General features: G+C 38.9%; 1 protein-coding gene and 1 non-coding gene across 3 annotated transcripts in view; one reads left to right on the forward strand and one right to left on the reverse strand.

Moving 5' to 3' along the window:
• The window catches only part of Sugct (succinyl-CoA glutarate-CoA transferase), an 837,324-nt gene that overhangs the window by 336,598 nt on the left and 484,221 nt on the right, over window positions 1-16,505 (reverse strand). The gene's annotated exons all lie outside the window — the stretch shown is intronic.
• Gm25020 lies at window positions 11,952-12,058 on the forward strand. The gene has a single exon (XR_003950777.1). It is a non-coding gene; the product is annotated as a U6 spliceosomal RNA (small nuclear RNA).

Raw genomic sequence — 16,505 nt, forward strand, 5'->3', positions numbered from 1 at the left:
GGCGAGGATCCTGTTAACCCACCCACTATAGAATTTGTTTCATCCTTTCTTGCCAGTATACATTGAGGTCTGGGCAGCCCAAGGGAAGAAGCCAACTGGAACTGGGCTCTACTCCATCCTTCTCTGCTTGGTGTGCAGCAGTGCCTGCAAACCCCAAGCGAGAAAGCAGAGAAAACAGAACTGCAGAGGATGGCTAAGAGTGTGGTTATGTTTACATTTTCCACACCCACCCTATAAGGACTAGACAGCTCCTAAGTGAACATGCAATGCCTGAAAGCCAGGGCTGTGGAACTTTTGGCCATTACGATTTGCCTCCTTCCATCTCAGCTCCAACCAACGAGGAACTTTTTGTCCATTTAAAATGAACCAGCCTTTGCCCACTGGGAGTGTCTGCCAAGGGTTTGCTGAACTCTTCACATTATGACTCCTTAACTCCATTGATGTCAGGTGCTTTGCTCTTTTTGGTAGAAAAGGCTAAATCAAGCACTCTCTCCGCTTGATAGCATATTATAATCACTGGCTCTCAGACTGTGTGTGTGTGTTTGTGTGTGTGTGTGTGTGTGTGTGTGCGCGCGCGCGCGCTCGTGCACATGCCTCTCTATTTAATATACATCTGCTTCTAACAGACTCTTACAAAACAGGAATTACTTCCACACCTCCATTTTATGAACAGGAGCCCATGGCAGAGCTCTTTACACTTCTTGGTTTTTTTTTTCCTTCCTATCTTAACAGTTTGCAAAGTTGTTGAAGATACTTCTAATTATTGCCTAGTATTTCTCTCTGCACAGTGCCTACCTCTTCCTGCTCTTAGAATAGTAAGTTTCTAGCAACAAGAAATGAATAGTTTTAAACATGATCCTTAAGTACCTTCCGGAAAATATTATTGGGAATTATTCCAAAGAGCAGAGTCGTAGTTGATGGAAACAAATCCATTTACTGATTCCATCGCTTCCATAGCACTACAGCTTCCCATAGAACAGCAGCAACAGATCAGGCGGCCCACGGGTCATCACAGCTCTGCTGCTACTTGGCTACACCTAGCTATTGAACAATTGACACTTTTCTTGGTGTCCCTTTAGTGACTTCTCATTCTTGTTTTCATTCGTGCCTGCTTGCCAGTATATTTAGGTTTCATGGCTCTATTTCTTAGTCATTTAGTTTATATAGCTTCAAGAATTTTTTTAATTAAACACATCGCTTCTCTTTACTCTCACCAAGAGTATAAATTCCTTTAACATAGGGGCTATATTTTTTGCTCAGTTTTGTGCTCACTGTAGCAACTACTATAAAACTTTTACAAAAAGACACAAAATGTAGACCCCAAAACAAATGGAAGTTGAAAGGATGACAAATGGCCAGTAACAGAAGAAAAATGGATGCTTTGAGTTCTGAAATAAGCTGAATTCATTCTTTCCTTGCTAATGTGACTTCTTCTTGCCAGCTGAACTCAAAATGTCAGTAATTGCTTGTTGTCATTTGAACCAAACATCTCAGGCATCTGAATGCTTGTTCCCAAGTTGGCGACACTGTTTGGGTAGGTTTAGAAGGCATGCTCGTGTTGAAGGAGGAGCATCACTGGAAGCAGGCCCTGGGGTTTCAAAGGGCATGTGGATGTCTACTGATCTCTATTTGCTTCCTCTTTACCTTTGAAGATGAGCTCCCAGCTTTTCCTGCCACCATGCCTGGGTCCTGACTGCCACACTTCCTGCCCTAGTGATGGACTCTAATGCCTCTGAAACTGTAAACCCAAAATAAACACTTCCTTCCCTACATTGCCTTCGTCTGGTGCTGTATTACAAGCATAGAAAAGTAACTAAGATGTCACTCATTAACAACAAAAACAAAAAACAAAAACAAAAAAAAACAAAAACAAAAAACAAAAACAAAAAACCAAACAAACAACAACAACAACAACAAAAATGCTACCAGTAGCTACACACAGAAGAATGAAACTCAATCTTCATCTTTGACCCTGCACAAAATTCAACTGCCAATGGATGAAAGACCCTGAATCTAACAGAGAAAAAAGTAGTAACTATATTGGCAAAGGGAAGACTTTCTGAACAGGATTCCAATGGCACTTGCACTGGTTATCCAACAATTAACACACGGGACATGATGAAATTAATGTTTTCTGTACAGCAAAATACATCATCATTTGAGTGAAGGAGCAGCTTACAGAAAAGAACAAGTTTTGTACTGGCTGTACACCTGATAAAGGGATAGCATCTAGACTACATAAAGAATTCAAAAAATTAAACACTATAAGAACAACCAAACTAAACATTGGAACATAAAACTAAACAGAGTTCCCAAAAGATGAAAAACAGATGGCCAAGAAACACACAGAGAAGTGCAAGTTAAAACTACTCTGAGATGCCACATTTCCACAGTCACAATTATACTCAAAACATAAATGTTGAAAAATGCTAGGATGGATGTAGGTAGAGGGGAACACCTAACCACCACTCGTAGAAATGCAAGCTGGTGAAAACACAGTGGAAATAAGTGTGACAGTCCCACAAAAAGTAAATAAACAAACAAATAAACAAACCATAGATCTTCCATATCTTCTACCTATACCACTCATGGACATATACACAAAGGACTCTACATCCTACACTAGAGATACCTGCCCAGTCATGTTCATCAGTGCTCTAATCAGAATATCCAGGAAATTGAAATGGCCTGATAATGAATGATAATGAAAACTGATAATGAAAATATGGTATCTTTTTACAATGTAATATTATTCAAAAATTAACAATAATAAAATTATGAAACTTGCAGGTAAATGGATGGAACTAAAGCAAACATTCTGAGGTAACCCAGATCCAAAAAGACAAATATCACATGGTTTTTTTCATCTCAACTGTGAATGTTAGCTTTGAATCTTCAGACATTGTGTTTACTTTGGAATACCAATAGCATTCAGAAAATTTCTAAGGTGACACAAAGAGATAGACTGCATTAGCATAATGTGATACAAGGGAAGTGTAATAGTTTACATGAAGTGAAAACTACATGAAGTATAGTAGGCATTAGGGTACAGAGGACATGCAGGGAGAGATTAATAATACTAAAGACCTTTTGTAGCACACATGAACTAATACTAATACTGTAGAAGTTATCTCTCTCAATATCTCTCATCTCTCTCTCTCTGTCTCTCTCTCTAACACACACACACACACACACACACGTTTACAAAAAAAGAGTTTAAATGGTATTACACTATAAAATGGCAACACCACTCCTAATAGACACTAAAGCAGTAGTTCTCAACATATTCATCATGACCCCTTTGGGTGTCAAATGGCCCTTTCATAGGAGTCACATACCATATATCCTGGATATCAGCTATTTATATAATGATTTGTAACAATAGCAAAATTATAGCTATGCAGCAGCAGTGAAAATAATTTTATGATTGGGATAATCACAATACAAGGAACTGTTTAAAAGCATTAGGAAGGTTGAAAACCAATGCACTAGAAGCTAACAGATAAAATCCTGATACCAGGAATGAATGATTTGTTTTGAAGTTGCCTGACAATGAGATTCCAGACTCCCAAATATTACAGATTCTTGCCTTTGCTCTAGATTACCCATGGTGACTTGACAGTAAAACACTATTGAGGATTACACTACATACTTGAGTAACAACATCATAAAATCAAGCAGGTACTGCGCTGGAAGCTTCATCCTTTAATAGCTAACTTCAATATTACTGGCAGGAGCTATGCAAGCTACTGATAGAGAAGAGCAACCACCAATAATACCCAGCGGTAAGTTCTGTGAGCTATATCTGAGTAGTCTAGAAAGACTTGTCTACATGTAGCATGAGTGTTATGGGAACAACCACCCACTTTATACCTTTATTGGATCAAGAACCTATGGCTACCCAGGTCATAAGCCCTAGAGGATGACATAATGGGAAGAGTTGGTGCTTGGGGGTGAGGGGACATAAGATCAAAACACATCATATGAAACTTGGTACTCTTGACAAAAACTAATGCCCCAGTGTAGGGGATGCCAGGGCAGTGAGGTGGGAGTTGGTGGGTGGGAAGGCGAGCACCCTCAAAGAAGCAGGGGGAGTGAGGATGGGACAGGGAGGTTCCACAGGGGGAAATGGGAAAGGGGATAACATTGGAAATGTAAATACATAAAATATCCAAGAAAAAAAAAAGAAAAAATCCACCAAAATTTTTTTTAAAAAAATTAAAAAGCTAAATACCAAAAAAAAAAAAAAAAAAAAAAAAAAAGAGTTTTTGAGGCACCAATGTACTAAATTTTGATGTAGAGAATCTCCCCTTGATATATGTCACCAGTCTCCCTCAGGCACACATAGAAGGGCATTTGCTTTGCTACTCACTTTTAGGACCTTCTAGAAATCAAACTAGTTACTTAACCTTGGTAACTCTCAAAGAACTGCTATTATATAGAGATAAAAAAATGGTTAAATATCCACTTTGTTTGACAATATTAATGTGCCCAATGGAATGAACAAACATTTACCCAGGAGCTAAAGCGGAAATTACATTGTGTATAATTAGGCAATGGTCTCACAATCAATTGTATCATGCTGAGTACTTGCTCCCCTTTCTGTCCTCAAAGCTGCCAAATCACACAGTGACTAAATGACCGCTGTGTTACTATTTCATTGATCTGATTGTTTATTAGTGAACATGAAGGCTGATTCTTACAGACATTACATCTATGTGCAATAAAAACAATACTATTCAGTAGCTGCCAGTTATTCTATCATGCCTCTTATTCTCTATTCTATTCCACATGATCAAGATTGCAGCAAGATATCAGAATATATTATTCAAAAAGAAACAAAATCTATGCTTATATTTATATTAGCTATGTATGGTAAATTATTAGAATATTTTTCTGCCAAAATTTAATTGTTTTTGCCTTAGTGGAAAAAATACTCATTCAAATATCTAGTTATAGCTTTGCACTGTACTTATTACCATTCCCTTGCCATGTGAGTTTGAGCATGTCTCCTGAAGAGGCAGACCAATATAAACAGATAAGTAAATAAAGATTTTTTCTACTCCAGAAACACTGTCAGAATTTACTGCTATACACGTGAATGACTTCGCAAAATTGCATAAACTATTCATTTTCACATTTCAATTGTGTCTTGGTTACTAACAACATTTAGTTAGTGTTGAAAACAACAACTCTACCATGATTTAAAATACCAAAAGCATTTTCTTGCGACTAATGTTAGTAAAAGTCTTACCTTTTTTTGTCTTGTTGTTAAGAAATAACTTTATTTGGTGTACTATAGCCAAATGGTGCTTTCTCACACCATGTCAATAGAATAGGAGGCACCACCACCCTCCTTACCTAGAAATAGACTAAAAAAAGTGTACCCCTTCAGCTCCCATGACGTATCTTACTACTTGAACAACTCTTATGTCAATTCCCTCATAATGGTGATGTCTCCTTTCTTGGACTAGCTGCTAGTCATCTCACAGCAAAAGCTGGGGTTACTTCTGATGTGCTTGGTACACAGCGTGAATTCCATATTCCCATCTCATCCCCACATGTGGCTTTGTATTCCTACCTATGTTCTCATCGCCCAGGACTTTCTTATTATTCATTTATCTTCTTGAGTAAGGAGATTAAAAAATGGATGAGAAGCTCAGAATCTGTACATATTTTCTGTTCAGTCTTGATTCAGAAAACATCTTGGCTGAGGTGGCAATACTTGCTTCTTACTGTCATTCTGCATAGCAAGCCTTTTCTTTTCTTTCCTTTCCTTTCCTTTCCTTTCCTTTCCTTTCTTTTCCTTTCCTTTCCTTTCCTTTCCTTTCCTTTCCTTTTCTTTTCTTTTCTTTTCTTTTCTTTTCTTTTCTTTTCTTTTCTTTCCTTTCCTTTCCTTTCCTTTCCTTTCCTTTCCTTTCCTTTCCTTTCCTTTCCTTTTCTTTTCCTTAGAAATATTTGACAAAAAGGCCCCAGACTTAGAGCTTTCTTATTCTATTGTTTAGTATCCTTGACAATATATAAGATTATACAAATATATCTGGTCTGCATGCAATGCTTACGTAGCAATAATGCTGATTTTGTATTACATAGATTCAGACTCAGCAAGAGCTTACAGGACAGAACACTCTGCCCTAACAAAACTTTCAATGACACAACTACTACCATATCTGGCTTTAAAAAAAGGAAGAACAAGAGAAGATATTGAATATTTTGACTACAAAAAAGTCTAATCATAAGTCTTGGTTTTCTTTTTTAAATTTTATTCTTCAGTAATCTCATAAGTGAATACAATGTATTTAGATCATATCGACTAAATACGTACAATTTAAAATTCTTTATATTGTTTCATAACACCTATCTAAGGATTATTATTAATTAGTAACAATCCTGATGTTTGTGTTCTTGAAGAGGCTCTCAAACATTTTTTAAAAATCCAAGTATTGAAAAATGTTAATTAGGATTTTGTCCCTGTGCCCTTTAGTGAGTCTAGCTAAGGGTTTATCTATCTTGTTGATTTTCTCAAAGAACCAACTCCTCGTTTGGTTAATTCTTTGAATAGTTCTTCTTGTTTCCACTTGGTTGATTTCACCCCTGAGTTTGATTATTTCCTGCCGTCTACTCCTCTTGGGTGAATTTGCTTCCTTTTTTTCTAGAGCTTTTAGATGTGTTGTCAAGCTGCTAGTATGTGCTCTCTCCCGTTTTTTCTTGAAGGCACTCATAGCTATGAGTTTCCCTCTTAGAAATGCTTTCATTGTGTCCCAAAGGTTTGGGTACGTTGTGGCTTCATTTTCATTAAACTCTAAAAAGTCTTTAATTTCTTTCTTTATTCCTTCCTTGACCAAGGTATCATTGAGAAGAGTGTTGTTCAGTTTCCATGTGAATGTTGGCTTTCTGTTATTTATTTTGTTATTGAAGATCAGCCTTAGTGCATGGTGATCTGATAGGATACATGGGACAATTTCAATATTTTTGAATCTGTTGAGGCCTGATTTGTGACCTATTATGTGGTCAATTTTGGAGAAGGTACCATGAGGTGCTGAGAAGAAGGTATATCCTTTTGTTTTAGGATAAAATGTTCTGTAGATATCTGTCAGATCCATTTGTTTCATCACTTCTGTTAGTTTCAGTGTGTCCCTGTTTAGTTTCTGTTTCCATGATCTGTCCATTGGTGAAAGTGGTGTGTTGAAGTCTCCCACTATTATTGTGTGAGGTGCAAAGTGTGCTTTGAGCTTTACTAAAGTTTCTTTAGTGAATGTGGCTGCTCTTGTATTTGGAGCATAGATATTCAGAATTGAGAGTTCCTCTTGGAGGATTTTACCTTTGATGAGAATGAAGTGTCCCTCCTTGTCTTTTTTGATGACTTTGGGTTGGAAGTCAATCTTATCAGATATTAGGATGGCTACTCCTGCTTGTTTCTTCATACCATTTGCTTGGAAAATTGTTTTCCAGCCTTTCATTCTGAGGTAGTGTCTATCTTTTTCTCTGAGATGAGTTTCCTGTAAGCAGCAAAATGTTGGGTCTTGTTTGTGTAGCCAGTTTGTTAGTCTATGTCTTTTTATTGGCGAGTTGAGACCATTGATGTTAAGAGATATTAAGGAAAAGTAATTGTTGCTTCCTGTTATTTTAGTTGTTAAAGGTGGCATTCTGTTCTTGTGGCTGTCTTCTTTTAGGTTTGTTGAGGGATTACCTTCTTGTTTTTTCTAGGGCGTTGTTCCCGTTCTTGTATTGGTTTTTTTCTGTTATTATCCTTTGAAGGGCTGGATTCGTGGAGAGATAATGCGTGAATTTGGTTTTGTCGTGGAATACTTTGGTTTCTCCCTCTATGATAATTGAGAGTTTGGCTGGGTATAGTAGCCTGGGCTGCAGTTTGTGTTCTCTTAGTGTCTGTATAACATCTGTCCAGGCTCTTCTGGCTTTCATAGTCTCTGGTGAAAAATCTGGTGTAATTCTGATAGGCTTGCCTTTATATGTTACTTGACCTTTTTCCCTTACTGCTTTTAGTATTCTATCTTTATTTAGTGCATTTGATGTTCTGATTATTATGTGTCGGGAGGAATTTCTTTTCTGGTCCAGTCTATTTGGAGTTCTGTAGGCTTCTTGTATGTTCATATGCATCTCATTCTTTAGATTTGGGAAGTTTTCTTCAATAATTTTGTTGAAGATGTTTGCTGGACCTTTGAGTTGAAAATCTTCATTCTCATCCACTCCTATTATCCGTACGTTTGGTCTTCTTATTGTGTCCTGGATTTCCTGGATATTTTGAGTTAGGATCTTTTTGCATTTTCCATTTTCTTTGATTGTTGTGCCAATGTTCTCTATGGAATCTTCTGCACCTGAGATTCTCTCTTCCATCTCTTGTATTCTGTTGCTGATGCTCAAATCTATGGTTCCAGATTTCTTTCCTAGGGTTTCTATCTCTAGTGTTGCCTCGCTTTGAGTTTTCTTTATTGTGTCTACTTCCCTTTTTAGGTCTAGTATGGTTTTGTTCATTTCCATCACCTGTTTGTATGTTTTTTCCTCTTTTTCTGTAAGGACTTCTACCTGTTTGATTGTGTTTTCCTGTTTTTCTTTAAGGACTTGTAACTCTTTAGCAGTGTTCTCCTGTATTTCTTTAAGTGATTTATTAAAGTCCTTCTTGATGTCCTCTACCATCATCATGAGATATGCTTTTAAATCTAGGTCTAGGTTCTCAGGTGTGTTGGGGTTCCCTGGACTGGGCGAAGTGGGTGTGCTGGGTTCTGGTGATGGTGAGTGGTCTTGGTTCCTGTTAGTAAGATTCCTCCGTTTACCTTTCGCCATCTGGTAATCTCTGGAGTTAGTAGTTATAGTTGACTCTGTTTAGAGATTGTTCTTCTGGTGATTCTGTTACCGTCTATCAGCAGACCTGGGAGACAGATTCTCTCCTCTGAGTTTCAGTGCTCAGAGCACTCTCTGCTGGCAAGCTCTCTTACAGGGAAGGTGCGCAGATATCTTGTATTTGGACCTCCTCCTGGCCGAAGAAGAAGGCCCAAAACAGGACCTTTCTCAGACACTGTGTTGCTTTGGCAGTTCCCAGGTGGTACAGACTCTCACCTAAGCAGACTAAATTCCTAAGTTCCTTGGAGTCCCGGGACCAAGATGGCGACCGCTGCTGCTGTGGCTTAGGCCGCCTCCCCAGCCGGGCGGGCACCTGTCCTCCGGTCCGGACGGTGGCCGGCTGTCCCCGGCCCACAAAGGGTGCTGCCTCAGCGCCTCTGTGCTTCTGCCTGTTCCAGAAGCTGTCAGGTTCTCTGGCGCACCCTCTCACCTGTTCAGACTAATTTCCTAAGTTCGGCGGGTCCCGGACCAAGATGGCGACCGCTGCTGCTGTGGCTTAGGTCGCCTCCCCAGCCGGGCGGGCACCTGTCCTCCGGTCCGGAAGGTGGCCGGCTGTCCCCGGCCCACACAGGGTGCTGCCTCAGCCCCTCTGTGCTTCTGCCTGTTCCAGAGGCTGTCAGGTTCTCTGGCGCACCCTTTCACCTGTTCAGACTAATTTCCTAAGTTCGGCGGGTCCCGGACCAAGATGGCGACCGCTGCTGCTGTGGCTTAGGCCGCCTCCCCAGCCGGGCGGGCACCTGTCCTCCGGTCCAGACGGTGGCTGGCTGTCCCCGGCCCACAAAGGGTGCTGCCTCAGTGCCTCTGTGCTTCCGCCTGTTCCAGAAGCTGTCAGGTTCTCTGGCGCACCCTCTCACCTGTTCAGACTAATTTCCTAAGTTCGGCGGGTCCCGGAACAAGATGGCGACCGCTGCTGCTGTGGCTTAGGCCGCCTCCCCAGCCGGGCGGGCACCTGTCCTCTGGTCCGGATGGTGGCTGGCTGTCCCCGGCCCACAAAGGGTGCTGCCTCAGCGCCTCTGTGCTTCTGCCTGTTCCAGAAGCTGTCAGGTTCTCTGGCGCACCCTCTCACCTGTTCAGACTAATTTCCTAAGTCAAACAAAGAATTCTCATCTGAGGAATACCGAATGTCTGAGAAGCACCTGAAAAAATGTTCAGCATCCTTAATCATCAGAGAAATGTAAATCAAAACAACCCTATAGGTGGAACAACATTATGAACTAACCAGTACCCCTGAGCTCTTGATTCTAGCTGCATATGTATCAAAAGATGGCCTAGTCGGCCATCACTGGAAAGAGAGGCCCATTGGACACGCAGACTTTGTGTGCCCCGGTACAGGGGAACGCCAGGGCCAAAGGGGGGGAGTGGGTGGGTAGGGGAGTGGGGGTGGGTGGGTAAGGGGGACTTTTGGTATAGCATTGGAAATGTAAATGAGCTAAATACCTAATAAAAAATGGAAAAAAAAAAAATAAAAAAAAATTTATTATCAACTCAAAAAAAAAAAAAAAAAAAAAAAAGAAAAATGTTAATACTAAGTGGATGTATTCACTGCCTTGATTGTAGTAATTATTATGTCAAAATTATCCATGCCAAGTGATGTAAAAATAATAAGGTATCATTTCTACCAATCTTAGTAGTCTCTCAAATCACAGATTTATGGAGTGCCTCTCCCTAGCTATGCTACATTATCTGGCTTTCACCAGTAATGATATTAAATTGGCCATCTACTGATGGATTCCAGTGAGGTTATACAGACACAAAAGGAGGAAGGATAAAGAAATAATGTTTTATAGATAACCATGCTTGGCATTTCAACAAAAAATAGAGTATATGAATTCAATTGCATATGCTAGGCATAACAAAAACATTTCAAAATGATTAATTAAATGAACACATACACATTATTTTATCTACTTGCCTCAAATAAAAATTCCTTTCTGGGTAATATAGTTAAACTGTATAAAGTTAGCCTCCTGCTATTCTGTTTGGACTAAAAAGAAATCTCTTTAAGGGTATTGAGTTTCTACTATATGGAAATGTTCCTACAGTTTCTTAAAACAGCTCTCTCTTGTGAGACTATGCCGGGGCTTAGCAAACACAGAAGTGGATGATCACAGTCAGCTATTGGATGGGTCACACGGCCCCCAATGGAGGAGCTAGAGAAAGTACCCAAGGAGCTAAAGGGAACTGCAACCCTATAGGTGGAACAACAATATGAACTAACCAGTACCCGGGAGCTCTTGTCTTTAGCTGCATATGTATCAAAAGATGGCCTAGTCGGCCATCACTGCAAAGAGAGGCACATTGGACTTGCAAACTTTATATGCCCCAGTACAGGGGAACGCCAGGGCCAAAAAGGGGGAGTGGGTGGGTAGGGGATTGGGGGGGGTGGGTATGGGGGACCTTTGGGATAGCATTGAAAATGTAAACGAGGAAAATACCTAATTAAAAAAAACATAAAATGTTAAAAAATACTTTAATCAATCAATTAGGTTACTAAACAAACTTAAATTTTGAAATCAATAATGAAAAACATCAGAGTTATACTTTAGAGGCAATAAATATATCAGGAAATAGTATTTTATTCATGATATAAATAGTTCCCTTATATATTTTTAAATGACAAATTTTAATAAAATGATTTATGGTTGTATCAGCTTTATAGAGTTGTTTTACTAAATGAGGTAAGATAATAATAAAATGGTGTTGAGTTAATTTGAATATAATTAGTATATAATATTTAAAATTAACTATGAAACATTGATTTGTAGTTTCTAATATTGTACTGTAAAACACAATGTGGACAATTGTTTTAGTGATATGATGAAATAAATGTTACATTTTTAAAAGGCTTTGTGAATAATAATGAAACTTCTTTTGTAAAATATTAACCTGAAATGCCTTCTGATGATTCTCATTGCTTCTTTAGGATCAATTGTGGAGAATCGAATCTATCAGAAAATAAGATATATACAAACAGAGCAGTGGGGCGCAGTTCAGATTTGCATACTTCAAATATGTTCTTATCTTTATTAATTTATTGGGCTCCTTCAATAATATAAACAGTTCTACAGTTCTTTCCACTAAGAAAAAATGTCGTGCTCGCTTCAGCAGCACATATACTAAAATTGGAACAGTACAGAGAAGATTAGCATGGTGCCTGCCCAAGGATGACACACAAATTCATGAAGCATTCCATATTTTTATCAGAATTACAACAGATTTTTCACCAGAGACTATGAAAGCCAGAAGATCCTGGACAGCTGTTATACAGACACTAAGAGAACACAAATTCCAGCCCAGGCTACAATACCCAGCCAAACTCTCAATTACCACAGATGGAGAAACCAAAGTATTCCACGACAAAACCAAATTCACACATTATCTTTCCACGAATCCAGCCCTTCAAAGGATAATAACAGAAAAAAACCAATACAAGGACAGAAACCACACCCTAGAAAAAGCAAGAGGGTAATCCCTCAACAAACATAAAAGAAGAACAGCCACAAGAACAGAATGCCAACTTTAACAACAAAAATAACAGGAAGCAACAATTACTTTTCCTTAATATCAATGGACTCAACTCCCCAATAAAAAGACATATACTAACAAACTGGCTACACAAACAAGACCCAACATTTTGCTGCTTACAGGAAACTCATCTCAGAGAAAAAGATAGACACTACCTCAGAAAGAAAGGCTGGAAAACAATTTTCCAGGCAAATGGTATGAAGAAACAAGCTGGAGTAGCCATTCTAATATCTAATAAAATTGACTTCCAACCCAAAGTCATCGAAAAGACAAGGAGGGGCACTTCATACTCATCAAAGGTAAAATCCTCCAAGAGGAACTATCAATTCTGAATATCTATGCTCCAAACACAAGGGCAGCCACATTCATTAAAGAAACTTTAGTAAAGCTCAAAGCACACAATGCACCTCACACAATAATAGAGGGAGACTTCAACACACCACTTTCACCAATGGACAGATCATGGAAACAGAAACTAAACAGGGACACAGTAAAAGTAACAGAAGTGATGAAACAAATGGATCTGACAGATATCTACAGAACATTTTATCCTAAAACAAAGGGATATACCTTCTTCTCAGCACCTCATGGTACCTTCTCCAAAATTGACCACATAATTGGTCACAAAACAAGCCTCAACATATACAAAAATATTGAAAATTTCCCATGTATCCTATCAGATCACCATGGACTAAGGCTGATCTTCAATAACAAAATAAATAATAGAAATCCAACATTCACATGGAAACCGAACAACACTCTTCTCAATGATGCCTTGGTCAAGGAAGGAATAAAGAAAGAAATTAAGGACTTTTTGGAGTTTAATGGAAATGGAGCCACAACATACCCAAACTTATGGGATACAATAAAAGCATTTCTAAGAGGAAATCTCATAGCTCTGTGTGCCTCCAAAAAGAAACTAGAGAGAGCACACATTAGCAGCTTGACAACACACCTAAAAGCTCTAGAACAAAAGGAAGCAAATTCACCCAAGAGGAGTAGACAGCAGGAAATAATCAAACTCAGGGGTGAAATCAACAAAGTGGAAACAAGAAGAACTATTCAAAGAATCAACCAAATGAGGAGATGGTTCTTTGAGAAAATCAACAAGATAGATAAACCCTTAGCCAGACTCACTAGAGGGCACAGAGAAAGCATCCTAATTAACAAAATCAAAAATGAAAAGGGAGATATAACAACAGATCCTGAAGAAATCCAAAACACCATCAGATCCTTCTACAAAAGGCTATACTCAACAAAACTGGAGAACCTGGATGAAATGGAAAAGTTTCTAGACAGATACCAGGTACCAAAGTAAAATCAGGATCAGGTTAATGATCTAAACAGTCCTATATCCCCCAAAGAAATAGAAACAGTCATTAATAGTCTCCCAAACAAAGAAAAGCCGAGGACCAGATGGGTTTAGTACAGAGTTTTATCAGACCTTCAAAGAAGATCTAATCCCACTTCTTCACAAACTATTCCACAAAATAGAAACAGAAGGTACTCTACCCAACTCATTCTATGAAGCCACAATTACTCTGATACCTAAACCACAAAAAGACCCAACAAAGATAGAGTACTTCAGATCAATTTCCCTTCTGAATATTGATGCAAAAATCCTCAATAAAGTTCTCGCTAACTGAATCCAAGAACATATCAAAACAATCTTCCATCTTCACTAAATATTTTTTAAATATACTTTTCTTTATTACGTATTTTCCTCAATTGCATTTCCAATGCTATTGCAAAAGTCCCCCATACCCTCCCGCCCACTTCCCTACTCACCCATTCCCATTTTTTTTGGCCCTGGCGTTCCCCTGTACTGGGGCATATAAAGTTTACGTGTTTCATCCCAGGGATGCAGGGATGGTTCAATATACAGAAATCCATCAACGTAATCCAGTATATAAACAAACTCAAAGACAAAAACCACATGATCATCTCATTAGATGCGAGAAAGCATTTGACAAAATCCAACACCCATTCATGATAAAAGTCTTGGAAAGATCAGGAACTCAAGGCCCATACCTAAACATAATAAAAGCAATCTACAGCAAACCAGTAGCCAACATCAAAGTAAATGGTGAGAAGCTAGAAGAAATCCCACTAAAATTATGGACTAGACAAGGCTGTCTACTCTCTCCCTACCTATTCAACATTGTACTTGAAGTCCTAGCCAGAGCAATTAGACAACAAAAGGAGATCAAGGGGATACAAATTGGAAAGGAAGAAGTCAAAATATCACTTTTTGCAGATGATATGATAGTATATATAAGTGACCCTAAAAATTCCACCAGAGAACTCCTAAGCTTCAATGAAGTAGCTGGATATAAAATTAACTCAAACAAGCCAATGGCCTTTCTGTACACAAAGGATAAACAGGCTGAGAAAGAAATTAGGGAAACAACACCCTTCTCAATAGTCACAAATAATATAAAATATCTTGGCATGACTCAAACTAAGGAAGTGAAAGATCTGTATGATAAGAACTTCAAGTTTCTGAAGAAAGAAATTAAGGAAGATCTCAGAAGATGGAAAGATCTCCCATGCTCATGGATTAGCAGGATCAATATAGTAAAAATGGCTATCTTGCCAAAAGCAATCTACAGATTCAATGCAATCCCCATCAAAATTCCAACTCAATTCTTCAACCAATTAGAAAGGGCAATCAGCAGATTCATCTGGAATAACAAAAAACCTAGGATAGCAAAAACTCTTCTCAAGGATAAAAGAACCTCTGGTGGAATCACCATTGCTGACGTAAAGCTGTACTACAGAGCAATTGTGATAAAAACTGCATGGTACCGTTATAGTGACAGACAAGTAGACCAATGGAACAGAATTGAAGACCCAGAAATGAACCCACACACCTATGGTCACTTGATCTTTGACAAGGGAGCTAAAACCATCCAGTGGAAAAAAGACAGCATTTTCAACAAATGGTGCTGGCACAATTGGCGTTTATCATGTAGAAGAATGCGAATTGATCCATTTCTGTCTCCTTGTACCAAGGTCAAATCTAAGTGGATTTAGGAAATCTACATAAAACCAGAGACACTGAAAAGTATAGAGGAGAAAGTAGAGAAAAGCCTTGAAGATACGGGTATAGGGAAAAATTCCTGAATAGAACAGTAATGGCTTGTGCTGTAAGATTGAGAATTGATAAATGGGACCTCATAAAGTTGCAAAGCTTCTACAAGGCAAAAGACACTGTCAATAAGACAAAAAGGCCACCAGCAGATTGGGAAAGGATCTTTACCTTTCCCAAATCTGATAGGGGACTAATATACAATATATATATAAAGAACTCAAGAAGGTGGACTCCAGAAAAATCAAATAACCCCATTAAAAATGGGGCTCAGAGCTGAACAGAGAATTCTCACCTGAGGAATACTGAATGGCAGAGAAGCACCTGAAAAAATGTTCAACATCCTTAATCATCAGGGAAATGCAAACCAAAACAACCCTAAGATTCCACCTCACACCAGTCAGAATGGCTAAGATCAAAAATTCAGGTGACAGCAGATGCTGGCGAGGATGTGGAGAAAGAGGAACATTCCTCCATTGTTGGTGGGATTGCAAGCTTGTACAACCACTCTGGAAATCAGTCTGGCAGTTCCTCAGCAAATTGGACATAATACTACCGGAGGATCCCGCAATACCTCTCCTGGGCATATATCCAGATGATGTCCCAACGGGTAAGAAGGACACATGCTCCACTGTGTTCATAGCAGCCTTATTTATAATAGCCAGAAGCTGGAAAGAACCCAGATGCCCCTCCACAGAGGAATGGATACAGAAAATGTGGTACATTTATACAATGGAGTACTACTCAGCTATTAAAAAGAATGAATTTATGAAATTCCTAGGCAAATGGATGGACCTGGAGGGCATCATCCTGAGTGAGGTAACCCAATCACAAAGGAACTCACACAATATGTACTCACTCATAAGTGGATATTAGCCCAGAAACTTAGGATACCCAAGATATAAGATACAATTTGCTAAACGCATGAAACTCAAGAAGAATGAAGACCAAAGTGTGGACACTTTGCCCCTTCTTAGAATTGGGACAAAACACCCATGGAAGGAGTTACAGAGACAAAATTTGGAGCTGT

Source organism: Mus musculus, chromosome 13 (assembly GCF_000001635.26).
Source record: "Mus musculus strain C57BL/6J chromosome 13, GRCm38.p6 C57BL/6J".
Classification (NCBI taxonomy): Eukaryota; Metazoa; Chordata; class Mammalia; order Rodentia; family Muridae; genus Mus; species Mus musculus.